General features: G+C 39.7%; 1 protein-coding gene and 1 non-coding gene across 4 annotated transcripts in view; one reads left to right on the plus strand and one right to left on the minus strand.

Moving 5' to 3' along the window:
- Nucleotides 1-23248, minus strand: part of SHROOM4 (shroom family member 4) — a 245463-nt gene that overhangs the window by 52682 nt on the left and 169533 nt on the right. The gene's annotated exons all lie outside the window — the stretch shown is intronic.
- Nucleotides 8030-8133, plus strand: LOC129640465 (U6 spliceosomal RNA). Its single transcript, XR_008708834.1, has one exon. It is a non-coding gene; the product is annotated as a U6 spliceosomal RNA (small nuclear RNA).

Raw genomic sequence — 23248 nt, forward strand, 5'->3', positions numbered from 1 at the left:
TCCTATGGGCATCTGAGCAGACCCAGAGGAAACTGCATTTCACACCAGAGACTCTAACTCCAAAACAGTGCTGCTTGGAGTCAGCATCCCTGCCTCTGCCATGACTTTACTCTGACCTCTGGCAATTTACTCCCCCTGTCTGGGCTTCTGTTTCCTCTCTGCAAAATAAAACATTAAAGCCCATTGTCACAAACAACCTCTCCAACTATATGGCACACTCTGAGGCAACAGTCCCCAGCCCCAGGCTGGGGGTCCACATGATGTCTCACTGACCTATGCAACAGCCAGGACCCAGAGAAGCCCCACAGAAGTTTATTACATACCCTAAGCCCAAGCTCAAGCATCAGAATTTAATTCTTCTTGGGGATTCAGAGTTGGGATTTTTCCCTTCATAATACTCCAGGATCTCCAGGCCAGTTTCCTTTGGCCTCTGGTCTCAATTTCAGCCATTTCTGGCCCCTGAGAGAGCTTATGTGAGCTTCCTCAGACCAAGAAATATCCCAGGGCCCTTCCTCTCTGGGGAAACCATGCCAAGTGGCCCCTTCCCCGCTCTGCCCTCTGGACCTCCTGGGGAAGTTTGAAAGGAATTTTGTTTACATGTGCCTATAAAAGGCAGGTGCCATCCAAGTAAGCCCACAGACCCTTCTCTGGTAATCAGAAGTCCTGTAAGGTGGGAGTTTGGGGATTTAGTATGCCTGCAGATCTGGGTTGGAGATTCAGCTTTTACACACTAATTGTTTGGCTTTGGGCATGTCACAGAGACTCAGTTTCCTCATCTTCAATGTATGCCTGGCACACAAAAGGCATTCAGTAAATGATATCCATTATTAATATCATCCTTGACCCCAAATAATAATGGATAAGGTACTATTAGTGGCAAGAAAAAGCATTTCTTCAAGCCAAATGAAGAGGAATGCAAGAGGACTAATTAAGAGAAGGTTCAAAAATCAAGCCTCACTCTCTAGAGTAGCACTTCTCAAACTTCAGTGGCCAGACTAATCACCTGGCCATCTTGAATCAGATTTTGATTCAGTAGATCTAGAGTAGGCTCCAGATTCTGACTTTCTAAGAAGCTTTAGAGTGATGGTGATGCTAGTGGTGTAATAAACACAGTCTGACAATACACTAGGGAATACAGTACCTTTAGCAATAGCACAGCACCAAGGGAATAACCCCTGCTCTGAAACAGCATCAGAATAAACAGTCGCTTCTAATCCCATTACTCAGGCCTGGGTACCTAGCCTTCCCAAATCTGGTCACCATGTGCCTTTCTCCTTCCACTCTGTAACTCAGTCCATAAAAATGCTTCCCTGACCCCCATTTCCTAACGAAATAAAGAATAACAAATGTGATAGCAGCCTGGCCCTGTCAGTGGTCAGATGGGTTGAGGAAGTTTTGACTAGAGGTGCAAGCAAGTTTTGGGGATTGCCTTAGGTCGGGAGGCAGGATGGGAGTATGAGAGTTGGGAAGTCACCAGAAGAGGTGATATGATGGACAGATGGACACAGGCAGTATATACTCAAGAAATCCTTGTGGAGAGGATAATAAGAGAGGAATTTGAGCAGTTTGGCCAGTTTGGGATTTAGAAAGGAGAGACTGGGAGATGGGGTTGGGATAAAGGGGGTAACTTCTCACTTAGCAGAGCTAAGTTCCAGACAACATGAGCAAGCATCACCTCCTCTGTTCAGGGGAAGGTAAATATGACTGTATCTTTTCCAAGTACTCAGAGGATAAGAACCTGGCCTGGAGCAAGGAGGGTAGGCACATGCAGGTGGAAATGACAGATCTGTCAGAAAGGCTCCCTTGTAAAGGCTGTTGTGAGAGGTGAGGGGAGGGAAGTGGACCAGTTTTAGAAGGAGTCACTCTCTAGCTGCTCTAGAGGGCTGTTACCCCAATACCTTCCAACAGAACTACTGGTCTCCGAGCCTAGCTCTCAGCAGACGTCTCAAGAACTACTTGGAGGGAGGAAGGCAGGGGGTAAGCAAAAAGAGAACCCTGGCTCTGATCCAACCCAGGGCAAGAAGGAAATATGGCCCCTGTTGCTTGGGGTTATGCTTAGCCTGAGGTCTGGGTCATAACCTACTGCAGGTTCTTTCCTCTTCTGAAAGTGTTTAGATAAGGAGAAGCACAAAATGGTGTCCTTGATTAGCTCTGTTTACTGTCTATGGCTCTTCCAGCCTCCTCCGCCCCTACCAGCACATTCTACCTATCCCACATGAAGGAATTCAAACTCATTCTGGCCTACTCAGCAGGAAGGGAAGCCTGTTTTGTCCACAGCCAGTGGACAAAACAATGCATGGCTTGTTTATCTGACAGAAGGAGGCAAAAGCCACTTGATCACCATGAAGGGATACAGATCTCTGAAGGCCTCCTCACACCCTCACACTGTTAGCTGGAGGACCCTGCTGATCTGGAGACCTTCCTTATACAGACCCAACCAAGGAGGAACATGTATATGTATGTAAATGTGTGAAAGTGTATGTATGGGTAAGTATGCATGTATGCATGTGCATGTATGGGTAAGTATGTGTGTATCTATGTATATGTGTGTATATATACATATGTATGAGTTTAAAGAGAACTTTAAGACAAGACCTTTCTTGTCAGTTGGGAAGCTATAATTTTGGTCATCTGAGATATAGGTACTTTATGTAGATGGGACTTTTGGTACCCAGTTCTGCCTTTCCACCTTCCCCACTTCTTTTACTTCCCCTCCCCTCTTGGAATAGCCAGGTCAAGTTCTTTCACAGAAATCTGCTGAATCCCCCGCCTCTCTACCCTCTACCTCAGGATCCATTCAAGGCTAAAAAGAAGCCCAGGGTAGTGAATAAGAAAGGAAGGGAATGCTGGGTTGGGAGTAAAGACTCCCTCAAATGCTGTGATGTGTGTCAAGGGGTGTCTTTTGGCTTTCCAAGTATGAAAGTAAAGAGTAATACCCTCATTTGGCTAGGGCCTTTACACTTGACTTTCTGCTTTCATTTCTCCATTTTTTCACATTAGAATCTTTAAAATATGGGGACACCTATTTTTCTAAAGGAGGTTGGAGGGAGGCCAACCATATGAAAGAAGTGGGAGAGCTCTGCAAATATTAGGGGCTAGAAAAATGCTTAGTAGTTTAGAAACACAGTACTTAGAATTCTCTTTCAGACTTGGCTGTGAAACATATTCTAGTTTACAAATCTATGTAGAGGCAGATAAAACATACCCATTATAGACTGTTTCTTGTCAATGATCCCAAAGGCAAGGAGGTGGATGGTGCATATTTCGCAGCTTCTAGGAGCAAGGGGAGCAAGTCAAGAATCTGAATAATAAAAGAGAGTTTTTTTCTCTTCCCTGTACATATAAAAGCTAAGGGTGTAACACTAGAGGGCTGCGGGCGACTTCATATGAGCACACAGGGAAAATGACGACAGGTTCACAGAATAGCATCTGTTGAGTCAGCTTCTGCTATGATGCCCAATTTCCTAAACCAACACCCAGAGTGATAAAGAAGGTGGAGAATGTTTGTCCTCCAGCCTTAGTTTCTATCAGTAATACCACAGCGTCCCTTGGGAATGAATGCAGGAATAATACAAGATTTCCTTTATTTTCATTTTAAGCCAAATATCTCCAACTCAGTATTGGAGTACCAATTTTCAGGAAAATGATGAACTCCACAAAGATTTTGCCCAAAGTCAAGTCTCAAAACCCGTTAGAATTGCTTCTGGCAACTCCCTAAATCATCTCCACTACTAAATGCATGAAGCCCAAAGACAATGTCCAGTAACAGTGAGAACCTCAATAGAACCAAGAGAACCTACTCATTCTGCTTTCAGCAAACATGACAATGAGTATCAGTGCTCAGCAGAGCTGGAACATGGTGAGCAAGGTAGATAGTACAGGGACATGTGGCTGGGGAAGTGCGAAGGCCAGATCACAGAGTTTTCAAGGTCAAGGTAGAAAGTTTGGGTTTTATTTCCAATGTACTGGGAAATACGCTACTGGAGATTGTTAAGTAGATGACAATGATCTAAGTTTTATAAAGATCTCACTAGGCTGATAGATTTAGGCAGGGCAGGAGTAGAAGTGAGGGAACCAGTTTAAAAAGGCTTTTATAGGTAAGAGATAACAGTGATTTGTTCTAGGGAAGAAGTAGTAGGGGTAGAGAAGAGAGGTTTGATTACAGACATCTTGGAAGTAGAGTTGACAATATTCATTGATTGATTGGGTGTGGAGAGTGAGGGATAAAGAAGAAGTCATGCCATCAGAGTTGCCTGCCATCTGTAACTTCTTAGCACAGAATTCATTCCCGAAACTGAGTCATTAGTAGTTCTTTAAAAAAAGTTAGCAGTCTTTATCATCCTTTTATTCAAGCATTTATGGAACTCCTATCTACATTTAAGGTGCTTGGAGAGGTACTATGCAACATGCCAAAATGAAGAAGATATGATTCCTGTGCTTAAGAAATCTATAGTGTGGTAGGGGGGTCAATATGGGGCTTCCCTGGTGGCTCAGACAGTAAAGAACCTGCCTGTAATGCAGGAGACATGGGTTCAATCCCTGGGTTGGGAATATCCCCTGGAGAAGGAAATGCCAACCCACTCCAGTATTCTTGCCTGGAGAATCCCATGGACAGAGGAGCCTGGTGGGCTATAGTCCATGGGGTTGCAACAGTTGGATGTGACTTACAACTAAACCATCATCACCAGGGGATGAATAAAAATACCTATGTAACTATTCTATATACTAACAATAAAACACTCAGAAAGATAAATTAAGGAATCAATCCCGTTCACCATTGCAAGAAAAAGAATTAAATATCCAGGAATAAACTTACTTAAGGAGACAAAAGAACTGTACACAGAAAATTATAAGACACTGATGAAAGAAATCAAAGACGACAAAAACAGATGGAGAGAGATTCCATGTTCCTGGGTAGAAAGAATCAATATTGTGAAAATGACTATACTACCAAACACAATCTACAGATTCAATGTGATCCCTATCAAATTACCAACGGCATTTTTCACAGAAGTAGATCAAAAAATTTCACAATTCATATGGAAACACAAAAGACCCCGAATAGCCAGAGCAGTCTTGAAAAAGAAGAATGGAGCTGGAGGAATCAACCTTCCTGACTTCAGATTATACTACAAAGCTACAGTCATCAAGACAGTATGGACTGGCACAAAAACAGAAATACAGACCAATGGAACAAGATAGAAAGCCCAGAAATAAACCCATGCACCTATGGGTACCTTATTTTTGACAAAGGAGGCAAGAATATACAATGGGGCAAAGACAGCCTCTCCCATAAATGGTGCTGGGAAAACTGGACAGCTGCATGTAAAAGAATGAAATTAGAACACCTCCTAACATCATACACAAAGATAAACTCAAAATGGATTAAAGACCTAAATGTAAGACCAGAAACTATAAAACTCTTAGAGGAAAACACAGGCAGAACAGTTGATGACATAAATCAAAGCAAGATCCTCTATGACAAACCTCCTAGAGTAATGGAAATAAAAACAAAAGTAAACAAGTGGGACCTGATTCAACTTAAAAGCTTTTGCACAGCAAAGGAAACTATAAGCACAGTGAAAAGACAACCCTTGGAATGGGAGAAAATAATAGCAAATGAAACAAATGACAAAGGATTAATTTCCAAAATATACAAGCAGCTTATACAACTCAATATCAGAAAAACAAACAACCCAATCAAAAAGTGGGGAAAAGACCTAAACAGATATTTCTCCAAAGAAGACATCAGATGTCTAACAAACACATGAAAAGCTGTTCAACATCACTCATTATTAGAGAAATTCAAATCAAAACTACAGTGAGATATCACCTCACACAGGTCAGAATGGCCCTCATCAAAAAGTCTACAAACAATAAATTCTGGAGAGGGTGTGGAGAAAAGGGAATGCTCTTGCACTATTGGTGGGAATGTAAATTGATAGGGCCACTATGGAAAAAGGTATGGAGATTCCTTAAAAAACTAGGAATAAAAATACCATATGACTCAACAATCCCACTCCTATGCATATACCCTAAGGAAACAAAAATTGAAAGAGACACATGTATCCCATTGTTCACTACTGCACTATTTACAATAGCTAGAACATGGAAGCAACCTAGATGTCCATCAACATATGAACGGATAAATAAGTTGTGGTACATATATACAATGGAATATTACTCAGCCAAAAAAAGGAACACATTTGAGTCCGTTCTAATGAGGTGGATGAACCAGAATCTATCATACAGAGTGAAGTGAGTCAGAAAGAGAAGGATAAATGCTATATTCTGACACATATATATGGACTCTAGAAAAATGGTACTGAAGAATTTATTTATAGGGCAACAATGGAGAAACAGACATAGAGAATAGACTTATGGACATGGGGAGACGGGAGGAGAGGGTGAGATGTATGTAAAGAGTAACATGGAAACTTACATTACCATATGTAAAATAGATAGCCAACAGGAATTTGCTGTATGGCTCAGGAAATTCAAACGGGCTCTGTTTGAATTTATCAACCTAGAGGGGTGGGATGGGGAGGGAGATGGGAGGGAATTTCAAAAGGGAGGGGATATATGTATACCTATGGCTGATTCATGTTGAGGTTTGACAGAAAACAGCAAAAATCTGTAAAGCAATTATCCTTCAATAAAAAATAAATTAATTAAAAAAAATCGATGTAACTAAACAGAGTAGAATATCGTGTCATAAAGGAAATGCTAACAAAATGAGAGTTTAAAAAAAGAACAAGGGCTTTACTTTACTGGGGACTATATTCAATATGTTATATAACCTATAATGGAAAATAATTTTTAGAAAGAATATTATATATCTTTATATATCTCCAAATCACTTTGCTGTACACCTGAAACTAACATGATATATTGTAAATCAACTATACTTCAATAAAAATTTAAAACCATTCATGTAATAAAAACATTATTAAGCAAGTTTTCTTATTTTTTTGTTGAAAATGCTATAAAATTGGTGGTGTCTAAAACCAGACAGTCAAGGAGGAAACAAAGGAGAAAGCACAGATAGTTGAATCAAGGAAGATTTTGCAGAGCCTCTAATTTTGAAAACTCAGGATAATTTCAACAGGAGGAGACTGGGGAAGAGGTCATGTGAGGTGTTTTGTAAAAACAAGAGTGGGAAGAGCAGGAATATACTGAAGGAAGAACACAGAGTTTTTCTAAGGCATACAGGAAATAAAATTAGAATGATGCAACAACATGGTGAGCCTTAAGTGTTTATCCTAACATTTACTTTACCGACAGGCAAGACAGAGGCTTTGGAGGTTCCAGAATAGGAGGAAAGAGATGGTAAAAGCAGTATGTTAGGAAGGTTATTCTCATAGCCACATGTAGGATGAATTATGTGGATACTGAAAGAATAGTGAAGTGAGTAGGCTAGTGCCATAGACTTAATAAAAGGTAGAACTAGAGAGGTGACAGTGAGAGTGGAGCAGAATGAAAGGATGTGAGAAAGGACAAGGGACAGAATCAAGAAACTTGGATTACTAATTAAATATGGAGGAAAGAGAAGTTAAGATGGCCATGAAACAGCTAGTGGTATCACTATCTAGATTGGGAAGTTGAGAACCAGAGACATGAGTTTGACTTTAGACATGAGCATGTTTGTTATAGTCATGCCCCACAAGTGGCCTGATATCTGGGCTGTAGTGCTAGAAAGAGGTTAGGGTAGGGTATGGACATGTGGTCATTATCCACAGAGAGGGGGCAGCCGAGTGCATGTGACTGCCCACAGTATATGCATGCAAAGGAAATAGAGTGGATGACATATCTCTTCAGAACAGCTAAAGAGGAAGAAGAGCTAATCAAAAAGACAGAACAATAAAATGCAATTTTCAATGATATTGGCAATATATTTTTAAAAACTATCAGCAAAGTTGCAGGGAAAGAAGTATTCTTATAAACTGCTGGATGGGAATGGATTGGGTATACATTTGCCTCAAGGAAACTTGCCATATGTTATCAAGAGACATAAAAATGTTCCTACTGTGTTTGCTTTAGCTGACATATACTAAAATCAGAACAATATAGAGAAGATCAGCATGGCTGTCCCACAAGGATGACATGCAAATTTGTGAAGCACTGCATATTTTTTTCTAGAATTAGAGAGTGGTGGTGGCTATACAACCTTGTGAACATACTAAAACCCACTTAATTCCACACTTGAAAGTAAATAATTTTATGGTTGGTAGATTATATTTGTTTTTAAAAATGTTTCATGTATGAGGCAGGGCACCCAAAGCCGGAGTTCTGTGACAGCCTAGAGGGATGGAGTGGGGAGGGAGGTGTGAGGAGGTTCAGGAAGGAGGGGACATGTGTATGCCTATGGCTGAGTCATACTGATGTATGGCAAAAACCATCACAATACTGCAAAATAATTATCCTTCAATTAAAATAAATAAAAAAATTTTAAAAAATGTTCCTACCCTTTAATCTAATCTTTCCATTCCAAGGATTCTATCCTAAGAGAGCAATTAGAAATAAACATATTGATTTATGTACATGAAGTGTCAACAGCTGCAGGGTTATTTATAATGTAAAATTAGGAATATCCTAACTGTTCTAACAGGAAAAGGAGTACATCAAGGCTGTATATTGTCACCCTGCTTATTTAACTTCTATGCAGAGTACATCATGAGAAACACTGGGCTGGAAGAATCACAAGGTGGAATCAAGATTGCCGGGAGAAATAGCAATAACCTCAGATATGCAGATGACACCACCCTTATGGCAGAAAGGGAAGAGGAACTAAAAAGCCTCTTGATGGAAGTGAAAGAGGAGAGTGAAAAAGTTGACTTAAAGCTCAACATTCAGAAAACTAAGATCATGACATCTGGTCCCATCACTTCATGGCAAATAGATGGGCAAACAGTGGAAACAGTGTCAGACTTTATTTTTGGGGGCTCCAAACTCACTGCAGATGGTGATTGCAGCCATGAAATTAAAAGACACTTACTCCTTGGAAGGAAAGTTATGACCAACCTAGACAGCATATTCAAAAGCAGAGACGTTATTTTTCCAACAAAGGTCCATCTAGTCAAGGCTATGGTTTTTCCAATAGTCATGTATAGATGTGAGAGTTGGACTGTGAAGAAAGCTGAGCGCCGAAGAATTAATACTTTTGAACTGTGGTGTTGGAGAAGACTCTCGAGAGTCCCTTGGATTGCAAGGAGGTCCAACCAGTCCATCCTAAATGAGATCAGTCCTGGGTGCTCATTGGAAGGATTGATGCTAAAGCTGAAACTCCAATACTTTGGCCACCTCATGTGAAAAGTTGACTCATTGGAAAAGACCCTGATGCTGGGAGGGATTGGGGACAGGAGGAGAAGGGAACGACAGAGGATGAGATGGCTGGATGGCATCACCGACTCGATAGACATGAATTTGAGTGAACTCCGGGAGTTGTTGATGGACAGGGAGGCCTGGCATGCTGCGATTCATGGGGTCACAAAGAGTCGGACACGACTGAGCGACTGAACTGAACTGAACTATTCAAAATTTTGGAAGTTAGGTGAAGTACTGTGTGTCTACATGAAGAAATAATAGTCTACCATAGTTGTGTTGTTCTTTAGTTGCTCAGTCGTGTCTGACTCTTTGTGACCCCATCAACTGTAGCCCACCAGGCTCCTCTGTCCATGGGATTCTCCAGGCAAGAATATTGGAATGGGTTGCCATTTCCTTCTCCAGGGGATCTTCCCAACCCAGGAATAGAACCTGCATCTCCTGCATTGCAGCCAGATTCTTTTCTTCTTTGTTAATTTGAGAAATGTTTTTATAGCCCTTTGAGTACATGATTGAACTTTTTATTTCAAACACTTACCCAGTATAGAACTATAGAAAGTGAAATATTTAAATGTGCTTCTGTTTCCCTAAATTTTTTAACATAAATAAGACATTATTTATTCATTCAATAAATATTTATAGGCTGCCGACCATATTCCAGCCATTCTTTTAGAATGTCTTTATTCATGTACAAAACAAAAGTTATTTTGAGGACTTCTGTATATTGCATATCTCTGTTTCTATTTCTCTATATCAGTGTCTCTAACTCCATCTCTATCTCTGTCTCCATGTCTGTTCCTATTGGTGCATATCTTTTTTTAAGTTAATTTATTTTAATTGGAGGATAATTACTTTACAATATTGGGATGGTTTTTGCCATATATCAACATGAATCAGCCACAGGTGCACATGTGTCCCTCCATCCTGAAATATCGCCCCCACCACCACCTCCCTCCCCACTCCATCCCTCTGGGTTGTCCCAGAACACCAGCTCTGAGTGCCCTGCTTCACGCATCAAACCTGCACTGGTCATCTATTTTACATATGGTTATATACATGTTAAAATGCTATTCTCTCAAATCATCACACCCACACCTTCTCCCACAGAGTCCAAAAGCCTGTTCTTTACACCTGTGTCTCTTTTGCTGCCTTGTATATAGGGTTGTCATTACCGTTTTTCTAAATTCTATATATATGTGTTAATATACAGTATTGGTGTTTCTCTTTCTGACTTACTTCAATCTGTATAATAGGTTCCAGTTTCATCCAAATCATTAGAACTGACTCAGATGTGTTCCTTTTCATAGCTGAGTAACATTCCATTGTGTATATGTACCACAACTTCCTTATCCATTCATCTGCTGATGGACATCTAGGTTGCTTTCATGTCCTAGGCAGTTCTATTTCCAGTTTTTTTTAAAGGAATCTCCACACGGTTCTCCATAGTGGCTGCACCAGTATGCATTCCCACCAACAGTGTAAGAAGGTTCCCTTTTCTCCAAACCTTCTCCAGCATTTATTGTTTGTAGACTTTTTGATGGTGGCCATTCTGACCTGCGTGAAATGATACCTCATTGTGGTTTTGATTTACATTTCTCTAATAATGAGTGATGTTGAGCATCTTTTCATGTGTTTATTAGCCATCTGTATGTCTTCTTAGGAGAAATGTCTGTTTAGTTCTTTTGCTCACTTTTTGATTGGGTTGGTTGTTTTGCTGGTATTGAGCTGCATGAGTTGCTTGTACATTTTGGAGATTAATTCTTTGTCAGTTATTTTGTTTGCTATTGTTTTCTCCCATTCTGAAGGCTGCCTTTTCACCTTGCTTACAGCTTTCTTCATTGTGCAAAAGTTTTTAAGTTTAATTAGGTACCATTTGTTTATTTTTATTTCTGTTACTCTGGGAAATGAGTCATAGAGGATCTTGCTGTGATTTATGTCAGAGAGTGTTCTGCCTATGTTTTCCTCTAAGAGTTTTATAGTTTCTGGCCTTAAATTTAGATCTTTAATCCATTTTGAGTTTATTTTTGTGTAGTATACTCATTTTCACTATATTGATTTTTCCAATCCATGAACATGGTATATTTCTCCATCTATTTGTGTCATCTTTGATTTCTTTCATCAGTGTTTTATAGTTTTCTATCTATGGTTCCTTTGTTTCTTTAGGTAAATTTATTCCTAAGTATTTTATTCTTTTCATTGCAATGGTGAATGGGATTGTTTCCCCAGGACAAGATGGCTTCAGAGGTGAATTCTTCCAAAAATTTAGAGAAGAGCCACACCTATCCTACTCAAACTCTTACAGAAAAGTACAGAGGAAGGCAAACTCCCAAACTCATTCTATAAGGCCACCATCACCCTCATACCAAAACAAGACAAAGATGGCACAAAAACAAACAAACAAAAACAGGCCAATATCATTGATGAACATGGATGCAAAAATCCTCAACAAAATTATAGCAAACAGAATACAACAACATATTTAAAAGATTATACATCATGACCAAGTGGGCTTTATTCCAGGGATGCAAGGATTCTTCAATATTCACAAATCAATCAGTGTGATAACCATATTAATAAACTGAAATATTAAAAACATATGATATTCTCAGTAGATGCAGACAAAGCCTTTGACAAAATTCAATACCCATTTATGATAAAAACTCTCCAGGAAGCAGGCATAGAAGGAACATACTTCAACATAATAAAACCTATAAATGACAAACCCACAGCAAACGTTATCCACAGTGGTGAAAAACTGAAAGCATTTCCTATAAAATCAGGAACAAGACAAGTGTGCCCACTCTCACCACTACTATTGAACATAGTTTTGGAAGTCCTAGCCACAGGAATCAGAGAAGAAAAAGAAATAAAGGGAATCTATATTGGAAAAGAAGAAGTAAAACTCTCACTGTTTGCAGATGACATGGTCCTCTACATAGGAAACCCTAAAGATAACACCAGAAAATTACTAGAGCTAATCAATGAATGTAGAGTTCCAAAGAATAGCAAGGAGGGATGAGAAAGCCTTCCTCAATGATCAATGCAAAGAAATAGAGGAAAACAATAGGATGGGAAAGATTAGAGATCTCTTCATGAAAATTAGAGATACCAAGGGAACATTTCATGCAAAGATGGGCACAATAAAGGACAGAAACAGTACGGCTCTAACAGAGGCAGAAGAAATTAAGAAAAGGTTGCTAGAATACACAGAAGAATTATACAAAGAAGATCTTAATGACCTAGATAACCAAGATGATGTGATCATTCACCTAGAGCCAGACATCCCGGAGTGTGAAGTCAAGTGCGCCTTAGGAAGCATTACTATGAACAAAGCTAGTGGGGGTGACAGAATTCCAGCTGAAATATTTCAAATCCTAAAAGATGATGCTGTGAAAGTGCTGCACTCAATATGCCAGCAAATTTGGAAAACTCAGCAGTGGCCACAGGACTGAAAAAATGTCAGTTTTCATTCCAATCCCAAAGAAAGGCAATGCCAAAGAATGTTCAAACTACTACACAATCGTATTCATCTCACACACTAGCAAAGTAATGCTGAAAATTCTCCAAACCAGGCTTCATCAGTATGTGAACAAAGAACTTCCAGATGCTCAGGCTGGATTTAGAAAAGGCAGAGGAACCAGAGATCAAATTGCCAACATCTGCTGGATCATTGAAAAAGCAAGAGAGTTCCAGAAAAACATCTATTTCTGCTTTACTGACCACGCCAAAGCCTTTGACTGTGTGGATCACAACAAACTGGGAAATTCTTAAAGAGATGAGAATACCAGACCACCTTATATGCTTCCTGAGAAATCTGTATGCAGGTCAAGAAGCAACAGTTAGAACCGACATGGAACAAGAGACTGGTTCCAAATCAAGAAAGGAGTATGTCAAGGCTGTATATTGTCACCTTGCTTATTTAACTTATATGTAGAGTACATCATGCCAAATGCTGTATTGGATGAAGCACAAGCTGGAATCAAGATTACTGGGAGAAATATAAATAACCTTAGATATGCAGATGATACCACCCTTATGGAAGAAAGTGAAGAGGAACTGAAGAGCCTCTTGATGAAAGTGAAAGAGGTGAATGAAAAAGCTAGCTTAAAACTCAACATTCAGAAAACCAAGATCATGGCATCTGGTCCCATCACTTCATGGGAAATAGATTTGGAAACAATGGAAACAGTGACAGACTTTATTTTGGGGGTCTCCAAAAGCACTGCAGATGGTGACTGCAGCCTTGAAATTAAAAGATGCTTGCTCCTTGGAAGAAAAGCTCTGATAAACTTAGACAGCATATTAAAAAGCAGAGAAATTACTTTGCTGACAAAGGTCTGTCTAGTCAAAGCTATGGTTTTTCCAGTAATCACATATGGATGTGAAAGTTGGACCATAAAGAAAGCTGAGCACCAAAAAATTGATGCTTTTGAACTGTGGTGTTGGAAAAGACTCTTGAGAGTCCCTTGGACTGCAGTCAATCCTAAAGGAAATCAGTCCTGAATATTTATTGACGCTGAAGCTCCAATACTTTGGCCACCTAATGTGAAGCACTGACTGATTGGAAAAGACCCTGATGCTGGGAAAGACTGAAGGCAGAAGGAGAAGGGGACAACAGAGGATGAGATGGTTGGATGGCATCACCGACTCAACGGACATGAGTTTGAGCAAGTTCTGGGAGTTGGTGATGGACAGTGAGGCCTGGCATGCTGCAGTCCATGGGGTTGCAAAGAGTCAGACACAACTGAGTAACTGAACTGATTTAATGAATATAGTAAGGTTGTTGGATATAAAATTAGTACACAGATATCCCTTGCATTCCTATACACTAACAATTGAAAAACATAAAGAGAAATTAAGGCAGGCAGATTCCATACTGCTAAGCCACCAGGGAAGCCCATAGTCTGCTATTACAAAAGAGAAAAACAGTATGCAAACCTGTATGTTGTATCAGCCCAACTCAAAAAACAAATATCCATATGCATATATTCATGTACAAGCATACACATATTAAAAGCCTGTATGGGCATGTCCCTGGTGGTCCAGTGCTAAGATTCCAAGCTCCCAATGCACAGGGCCTGGGTTTGATCCCTGGTAGGGGAACTAGATCCCTCATGCCACCATCAGGAGTCCACATGCTACAATGAAGATCCATCGCAGCCAAATAAATAAAAATTTTTAAAAGGCTAGATGAAAATTACTAATATCTTACCATTAAGTATCTCTGTGTGTCAGAATTAAGGGATATTTTCATTCTTTATAATTTTAGAAAATTTCAAAATTGTGTACATAACATGTGTATTACTTTTAAATGAGAAAAGGTTTCCAAAGAAAAAGGACTCCCTCATACACAGACATATCATTTACCCTGGCAACTGTCTAATACAGCTGTCTGACACATTCTTAAGTTAGGAATCTGCAATTATACTTATGATCCCACTTAACTCTTTTAAACATCTGGATTTTGCCCTTAGGGAAATCAGCTCAGAGCCCACCAACCTAGCAAGATGGTTTCCCCAACAAATACTTTCCTGTTTGGAAGTAGATTCCTCTGCTTATTCTACTAACTAAAAGAAAAAAATTCTACCTGACATTTTTTTTACCCCAATATCAGCACCAGTTGTTGTTCTCTGCTGTGAGATGTGGCCAGAACTGGAAGAACAGGAGCAAGTTGAGAAGAGGCCAGTTAGAAGGAAAAGGAGATCAAGTCAAAGTCAGCATCATGGCCATACTCAATGGGTTAAAATCATTTTACTACTTAGGACCTTCTTGACTTTGGTTTCTTTCTAGATGCCTGATGAACTTGATAGGACAAAGTCGGGTAGAGAGGTGACAAAGCACAGGAAAAGACGATGGGGGTGGCAGCAAGTACTATTTGTGAAGCCATAACTGCTAACATTTATAGTTCCCAAAGAACTTTCATGGACACCAGTCCATTTAATTCTTACAAGAACCTTATAAACTCCATGTTAGAAAAGAAGAACCTCCATGTCAGGTTCAGAGGTAAAATCCTACAAGGCTTGAATCCAAATTATTTGCCTCAAAATTTCGGTTTTTTCCTAAACAATAGTTTTCAAAGTTTGTCACATATAGCAGCATCAGCATCACCTGGGAAATTGAAGGAAATAAAATTCTGGGGCCCTACTCCAAACTTTTTGGGTTAGAAACTCTGGGAGTGGAGCCCAGCCATTTGAATTTTAGCAAGCCCTCCAAGTGATTCTCATTCGTGCTCAAGTTTGAGACCCATCACTCTAAAAAAAAATGCTACCATACATTTGAAACAGATTTTCAAATGGCTTCTTCAAAATACTGGCTGCTGCTGCTTTTACTTATGTGGGGGTCTTGTCTTCCAAGGCAGCCTGGGAACCTCCCTTCAACTGCCAGTGGCAGTTGTACACATAGCCAGTGGCTATGTATACAATAGAGGGTATCTGCTTGAACAGAATTCGGGCTCCAGGGGCAGGAATATTCTACTTCATGGTGAGGCACATCCCAGAACCAAAAGGGCAGTTCCCACATCGCAACTTCCATTGTTGAGTGGAGACATGAGCTGGCAAGCAGCTGCCATATATCTATCTTCTCTGCTGAAGTTTCTCTTCATAAAGCTTTCACATGGTTTTACAATGCTCTGCATGAGCCCCTGGGAAATTCCCTGATCTGATGTATTTATGTTTACAAACCTCTAGTTCATCAGGCTTTTCATTTCTTTGTATTTTGGTTGGGTTTTTTAAATGTATTTGGAAGCAACAACTGAGAAAAAATATACAGCAATTGAAACAAAATTATTTTCCTTCTGGGGAACCTGGACACCCAATTTCCTCACTGCAGATAACTGTTCATTCTTTCTCTCTCTCACATACACACACATACACACAAAGTCATGTACATTCCTCCCCGCCATGAGATGGAGAACAAACAAATCAGTTACTCTTTGGAAAACTGGACTTGACATATATTGGATTTTAACTTTTGTCAAGGTGATTTTCGTCAAATTGAAACAAAACTCATACATAGATATGGATTTAATTTGAAAATGCTGAAGCAGAAAGACAAAACCATGGACTGAGAATTATAAAATTTTCAAGACGCTAGGAGTGAACAGAATTGGTTGTATTTCCCCTTCTATAAGGCACTTGCATTGAATTCATTCATTTATTTATTCATTGATTCATTCATTAGTTATTGAGAGCCAAGAGAGCACCATTCAAGATGCTGGGGACAAACCAATCAATAAAACACACAAAACAGTCTCCATGGAACTCAACTCTATAAATATAGAATATGACAGGTAGTGCTAAGTGCTATGAAGATAGAGAAAGCAGGGTAAGGGATAAACTGGCAGGTCTATCTATGTGAAGGCCAATTCTATTTTAGAGCGTGTGGTCAGGGAAGGCTTCTGTTAGGAGGTGATACTTGAACAACAAAAGTATTAATAAACAAAGTCACAGAAGGAGCCAAGAAAATACTGAGGGAAAATGTTCTAGGCAGAGGCATCAGCCAGAGCAGTGGTCCTGAGACAGGATCAGCTTGTCATGGTCCAAAAACAGCATGAAAGCCTGTGTGGTCGGAGCAGAATAAACAAGACAAAGAGAGGTAGGAAATAAGGTTTGGGAAGGAGCCAGGGGCCAGGTGAATGGGTTATTGTAAGGATTTGGGGTTTAATTGTAAGAGTGATGGAAATAAATCCTGTGTCTATTATGTGTTTGTGCATGTGTGCATGCGAAGTTACTTCAGTGGTGTCCGACTCTTTGTGACTCTATGGACCATAGCCCACCAGGCTCCTCTGTCCATGGGATTCTCCAGGCAAGAATACTGGAGGGGGTTGCTATGCCCTCCTCCAGGGGATCTTCAGGAGTCTAAAGGGCTTCACAGGTGGTACTAGTGGTAAAGAACCCACCTGCCAATGCAGGAGACATAAGAGATGTGGGTTCGATCCCTGGGTTTGGAAGATCCCCTGAAGGAGGGCATTGCAACCCACTCCAGTAGTCTTGCCTGGAGAATCCCATGGACAGAGAAGCCTGGCAGGCTACAGTCCATAGTGTCACAAAAAGTCAGACATGACTGAAGCAATTTAGCACACACACACAAGGAATCTAAAAAGTCTGCACTATGATCCTTGCCCTCAAGAAGCTTTCAATCTGTCATCCATTTGGGGAAACAAGCCAGAAGTACAGGAGACTTGAAAAGAGATGGGGGTTCTTGCTGACTCATATATACTTGTTCCTAATACTAATGAGCTATCTTTAGTAGAAAACAGCTCCAGAAGAGAAAAAGGCTTGCCTTCTATGTCAATTTGAGATTCTTTCACCTCACATTTTAGGCTTTTTTATCTCAAAAGCACTTACAGTGTTTACCATGTATTACAAATATTAAAACACTTAATATTCATAACTATCCTATGAAGCAGGTGATACTATTGTCATCTCCATTATTCAGAGAGGAAAATCAGAGGCCTGGAGAGATAGAGTAACTTGCCCAAGATCACAGATCTACAAAGTCACAGAGATGGTATTCACTCAGACAGCCTGGCTCCAGAGTCCATATTCTTAACCACTATTCTAATCTCCCTTGCCTAAAGACAGAAGGATTGGAAGCGGGGGTGGGGGGAGGGCATGATGAATCTAAAATTGAGACTAAAAGGGAAAGTCTCCCAGATGTCCTAGGTGAACCAGAAGAGTTCTGGGGCCTATGGGAAACATGGGGAGAAGACTGAACTAGGTGAGGGGAAGAGCTAGAGAAGCAGCTCTTTCCTATGGGAAACTGAGAGGTCATGGGACTTTTGGGTATCCTGACCTGCCTAGCACAGAATACATAATATCTAATAGCCTGCAGGGTCTTCCTGGTGGCTCAATGGTAAAGAATCCACCTGCCAATGCAGGAGACACAGGTTGGATCCCTGAGTTGGGAAGATCCCCTGGAGAAGGAAATGCCAACCTACTCCAGTATTCTTGCCTGGGAAATCCCATGGACAGAGAAACCTGGTGGGCTACAGTCTATAGAGTTGCAAAGAGTTGAACATAACTTAGTGATTAAACAACAACAACAAGAGCCTACATAAAGGAGGTCAAGCATGAGGTCTGGTCCTGAAGAAAGGGTAGGAATTGACCAAGATGAAAAGTACTTCTATAAGAGTAGCTCATAAAAATCAAGGAAATTTGAGAAAAACATAGTGTTCTGAAGGTAGAGTGTATGAGGAGGGGTGGTAGGAGGTAAATCTAGAGAGGCAGGCTGAACAAAACATAGAAGATCCAGGTTGCCATGCTAATGAATTTAGACTTTCCCCAGAGGCACTGGGAAGCCAGTGAAAAACTCTAAGCATGATAATGGCAGGGTCATATTTGTATTTTTGAAAGATGCATCTGCTAGCATTTTTTTTAGGGAGAAAGAAGCAGGTGGACTAGTTAGGAAATGAATGTTATAGTCCAACATGATCCATGATTCAGGGATAGAGTGGTAAGGCAGATTTGAGTCTTGTCTGAGAATGGTATAGGAAGTAAAAGCAATAAATCTTGGTTCCCAGTTGGACAAATGTGAGAGATAAAGGAAGGGGTCCAGAGTGTGTACAGATATCTCACTTCAGCAAATGACTGAGTCTGTCACCAAGAAGAGTAGGGAGGGAAATTAGTCCAGTTTTGGACAAGTTGAGTTTTAAGTTTTTATATTTTTAAAGATAGAGTACCTGAGGAACTATGGTTGGAGGTTCATAATATTGTACAGGAGGGAGGGATCAAAATCATCCCCAAGAAGAAGAAATGGAAAAGGGCAAAATGGTTGTCTGGGGAGGCCTTACAAATAGCTGAGAAAAGAAGAGAAATGAAAGCTAAGGGAGAAAACGAAAGATATATCCATCTGAATGTAGAGTTCCAAAGAATAGCAAAGAGAGATAAGAATGTCTTCCTAAGTGATCAATGCAAAGAAATAGAGGAGAACAATAGAATGGGAAAGACTATACATCTCTTCAAGAAAATTAGAGATACCAAGGGAACATTTCATGCAAAGATGGGCTCAATATAGAACAGAAATGGTATGGACCTAACAGAAGCAGAAGATATTAAGAAGAGGTGGCTAGAGTACACAGAAGAGCTATACAAAAAAAGATCTTCATGACACAGGTAACCAGGATGGTGTGATCACTCACCTAGAGCCAGACTTCCTGGAGTGTGAAGTCAAGTGGGCCTTAGGAAGCATCACCACAAACAAAGGTAGTGGAGGTGATGGAATTCCAGCTGAGCTATTTAAAATCCTAAAAGATGATGCTGTGAAAGTGCTGCTCTCAACATGCCAGCAAATTTGGAAAACTCAGCAGTAGCCACAGGAGTGGAAAAGTTCAGTTTTCATTCTAATCCCAAATAAAGGCAATGCCAAAGAATGTTTAAACTACCACACAACTGCACTCATCTCACGTGTTAGCAAAGTAATGCTGAAAATTCTCCAAGCTAGGGTTCAACAGTACGTGAACTGAGAACTTCCAGATGTGCAAGCTGGATTTAGATAAGGCAGAGGAACCAGAGATCAAACTGCCAACATCTGCTGGATCAGAGAAAATGCAAGAGAATTTCAGAAAAACATCTACTTCTGCTTCATTGAGTACGCTAAAGCCTTTGACTGTGTAGATCACAACAAACTGCAGAAAATTCTTCAAGAGATGGGAATACCAGACCACCTTACCTGCCTCCCGAGAAATCTGTATGCAGGTCAAGAAGCAACAGTTAGAACTGGACATAGAACAACAGACTGGTTCCAAACAGGGAAAGGAGTATGTCAAGGCTGTATATTGTCACCTTATTTATTTAACTTTTATGCAGAGTACATCATGAGAAATGCTGGATTGGATGAACCACTAGCTGGAATCAAGATTACTGGGAGAAATATCAATAACCTCAAATATGCAGATGACACCACCCTTATGGAAGAAAGTGAAGAGGAACTAAAAAGTCTCTTGGTGAAAGTGAAAGAGGAGAGTGAAAAAGTTGGCTTAAAACTCAACATTCAAAAAACCAAGATCACGGCATCCAGTCCCTTCACTTCATGGAAATAGATGGGGAAACAATGGAAACAGTGACAGACTTTATTTTCTTGGGCTCCAAAAGCACTGCAGATGGTGACTGCAGCCATGAAATTAAAAGATGCTTGCTCCTTGGAAGAAAAGCTCTGACAAACCTATACAGCATATTAAAAAGCAGAGACATTACTTTGCTGACAAAAGTACATCCAGTGAAAACTATGGTTTTTCAGTAGCCATATATGGATGTGAGAGTTGAACCATAAAGAAAGCTGATTCCTTAAAAAACTGGAAATAGAACTGCCTTATGATCCAGCAATCCCACTGCTGGGCATACACACTGAGGAAACCAGAAGGGAAAGAGACACGTGTACCCCAATGTTCATCGCAGCACTGTTTATAATAGCCAGGACATGGAAGCAACCCAGATGTCCATCAGCAGATGAATGGATAAGAAAGCTGTGGTACATATACACAATGGAGTATTACTCAGCCATTAAAAAGAATACATTTGACTCAGTTCTAATGAGGTGGATGAAACTGGAGCCTATTATACAGAGTGAAGTAAGCCAGAAAGAAAAACACCAATACAGTATATTAACGCATATATATGGAATTTAGAAAGATGGTAACAATAATCCTGTGTACGAGACAGCAAAAGAGACACTGATGTATAGAACAGTCTTATGGACTCTGTGAGAGAGGGAGAGGGTGGGAAGATTTGGGAGAATGGCATTGAAACATGTATAATATCATGCATGAAACGAGTTGCCAGTCCAGGTTCAATGCACGATACTGGATGCTTGGGGCTGGTGCACTGGGACGACCCAGAGGGACGGAATGGGGAGGGAGGAGGGAGGAGGGTTCAGGATGGGGAACACATGTATACCTGTGGTGGATTCATTTTGATATTTGGCAAAACTAATACAATTATGTAAAATTTAAAAATAAAATAAAATTAAAAAAAAAAAAGAAATGAACTGAGAAGAAAAAAAAAAAAAAAAGAAAGCTGAGCGCTGAAGAATGGATGCTTTTGAACTGTGGTGTTGGAGAAGACTCTTCAGAATCCCTTGGACAGCAAGGAGATCAAACTAGTCAATCCTAAAGGAAATCAGTCCTGAATATTCATTGGAAGGATTAAATTTGAAGCTGAAGCTCCAATACTTTGGCCACCTGATTTGAAGAACTGACTCATTGGAATAGACCCTGATGCTGGGAAAGATTGAAGTTAGGAGGAGAAGGGGATGATAGAGGATGAGATGGTTGGAATGTACCACTGACTAGATGGACATGAGTTTGAGCAAGCTCTGGGAACTGGTGTTGGACAGGGAAGCCTTGCGTGCTGCAGTCCATGGGGTCACAAAGAGTCGGACACAATTGAGCGACTGAACTGAACTAAAAGCAATATTTGTGAAAGGTAAACCACTCAAACAGTACAAAGGCATATACGATGAAAAATGAGTTCCCCATACTCTGGGGGAAACCATCATTAACAGTTTCTTGTTTATCCCTAGGCATAGTATGACATAGTTTTAAGAACATAAGCTCTGGAATGAGACTGTCTAGATTTGAATCTGCCACTGCTACTGTGTGCCCTTGGACTAGTTATTCAACATCTCTGCCTCACTTACATTATCTGTAAAATAGCTATTATAATAACAGGACACACAAAAAAGCATACTAGAGTACTGTTCAAGATCTTGCTGTTTGTCTTTAACAATATATGTAGGAGATAATTTTGTATCTGCATGTAGTTTTTCACAAATTTTTAATAACCACTTACTATTGTACTTGTGTGAATTTTCATACTTTATTTAACCTTTACTCAATTAATGAATATTAAGTTTGTTTCTAAATTTTAATGTCGCAATGAATATTTTTGAACAACTCTTCACACACACATATATGATTATATCTGTTAGATAAATTCCTGTAAGTGGAGCTCTGGTTCAGAGCATATGAATGTTTAATTGTGATAAAGTCTCCTGAAATCCAAAGAAGTTATGCTAATTTGCTTTTCCACCAACAATGTTTTAGAGCAGTGCTTTTCAAACTTTCATGTGCAAACAAATCACTTGGGGAACTCATTAAAATGCAGATTCTGATTTAGTAGGTCTGGGATAGGGCTGAATTTGTAACAAGCTCTCAGTTTATGCAGATACTGTTGGTCCAAGGATCACACTTTGAGTAGCAAAGTATGTATTAAGGTGTAAGAGTACACATTTCTCTACATGCTTGTCAAAAAATATGTATTACATGTTCTGATTTTTGCCATTCTGATTAGTGAAAGTTGTATTGGTGTTAAGGTGAGAATTATTGATTAAATTAACCTATATTTCTTTAATTATGAGTGTTGTTGAGTATCTATTTTATAAGCCACTTTTCTTTTTCCCTGGACTGGTTGTTTAGTTTCTTTTTTTTTCCTATTTTTAAAATAATGGTTTGTTGATATTTTTCTAAGTGATTCTCGGTCTCAAGAGCTCTTTATATATACAGGGAACCAGCCATTTCTCATATCAGATACAAATCCTTCGCAGATTTTTGTCTTTGGATTCTGTTTATGTATTTTTGTGGTACTGTAAATTTTAACTTTCATGTAGTCAAATTTAACAATGTTCTCCTTTATGGTTTCCTTTGTGTCATGCTTAGAAAGACCTTCAATATTTACTAATAAAATCATATATTAAAAATCATACACTAAACTGTGCCTTTGGATCAATTACTAGACTCAATTATGGTCCATTGATCTGTCTATTCATGTGCTAGTACCAAACTGTTTTAATTACTGTAGTTTTATAATATGTTTCAACAGGACTGGTCCCTTCCTCCCTTATTACTCTTCCTTTTCAGACTTTTCTTGACTACTTTTATAGATCATATATATGTATTATATTTAAATTTCAATATGTACTTTAAATGGGCTTC

This window comes from Bubalus kerabau, chromosome X, assembly GCF_029407905.1.
Source record: "Bubalus kerabau isolate K-KA32 ecotype Philippines breed swamp buffalo chromosome X, PCC_UOA_SB_1v2, whole genome shotgun sequence".
Classification (NCBI taxonomy): domain Eukaryota; kingdom Metazoa; phylum Chordata; class Mammalia; order Artiodactyla; family Bovidae; genus Bubalus; species Bubalus kerabau.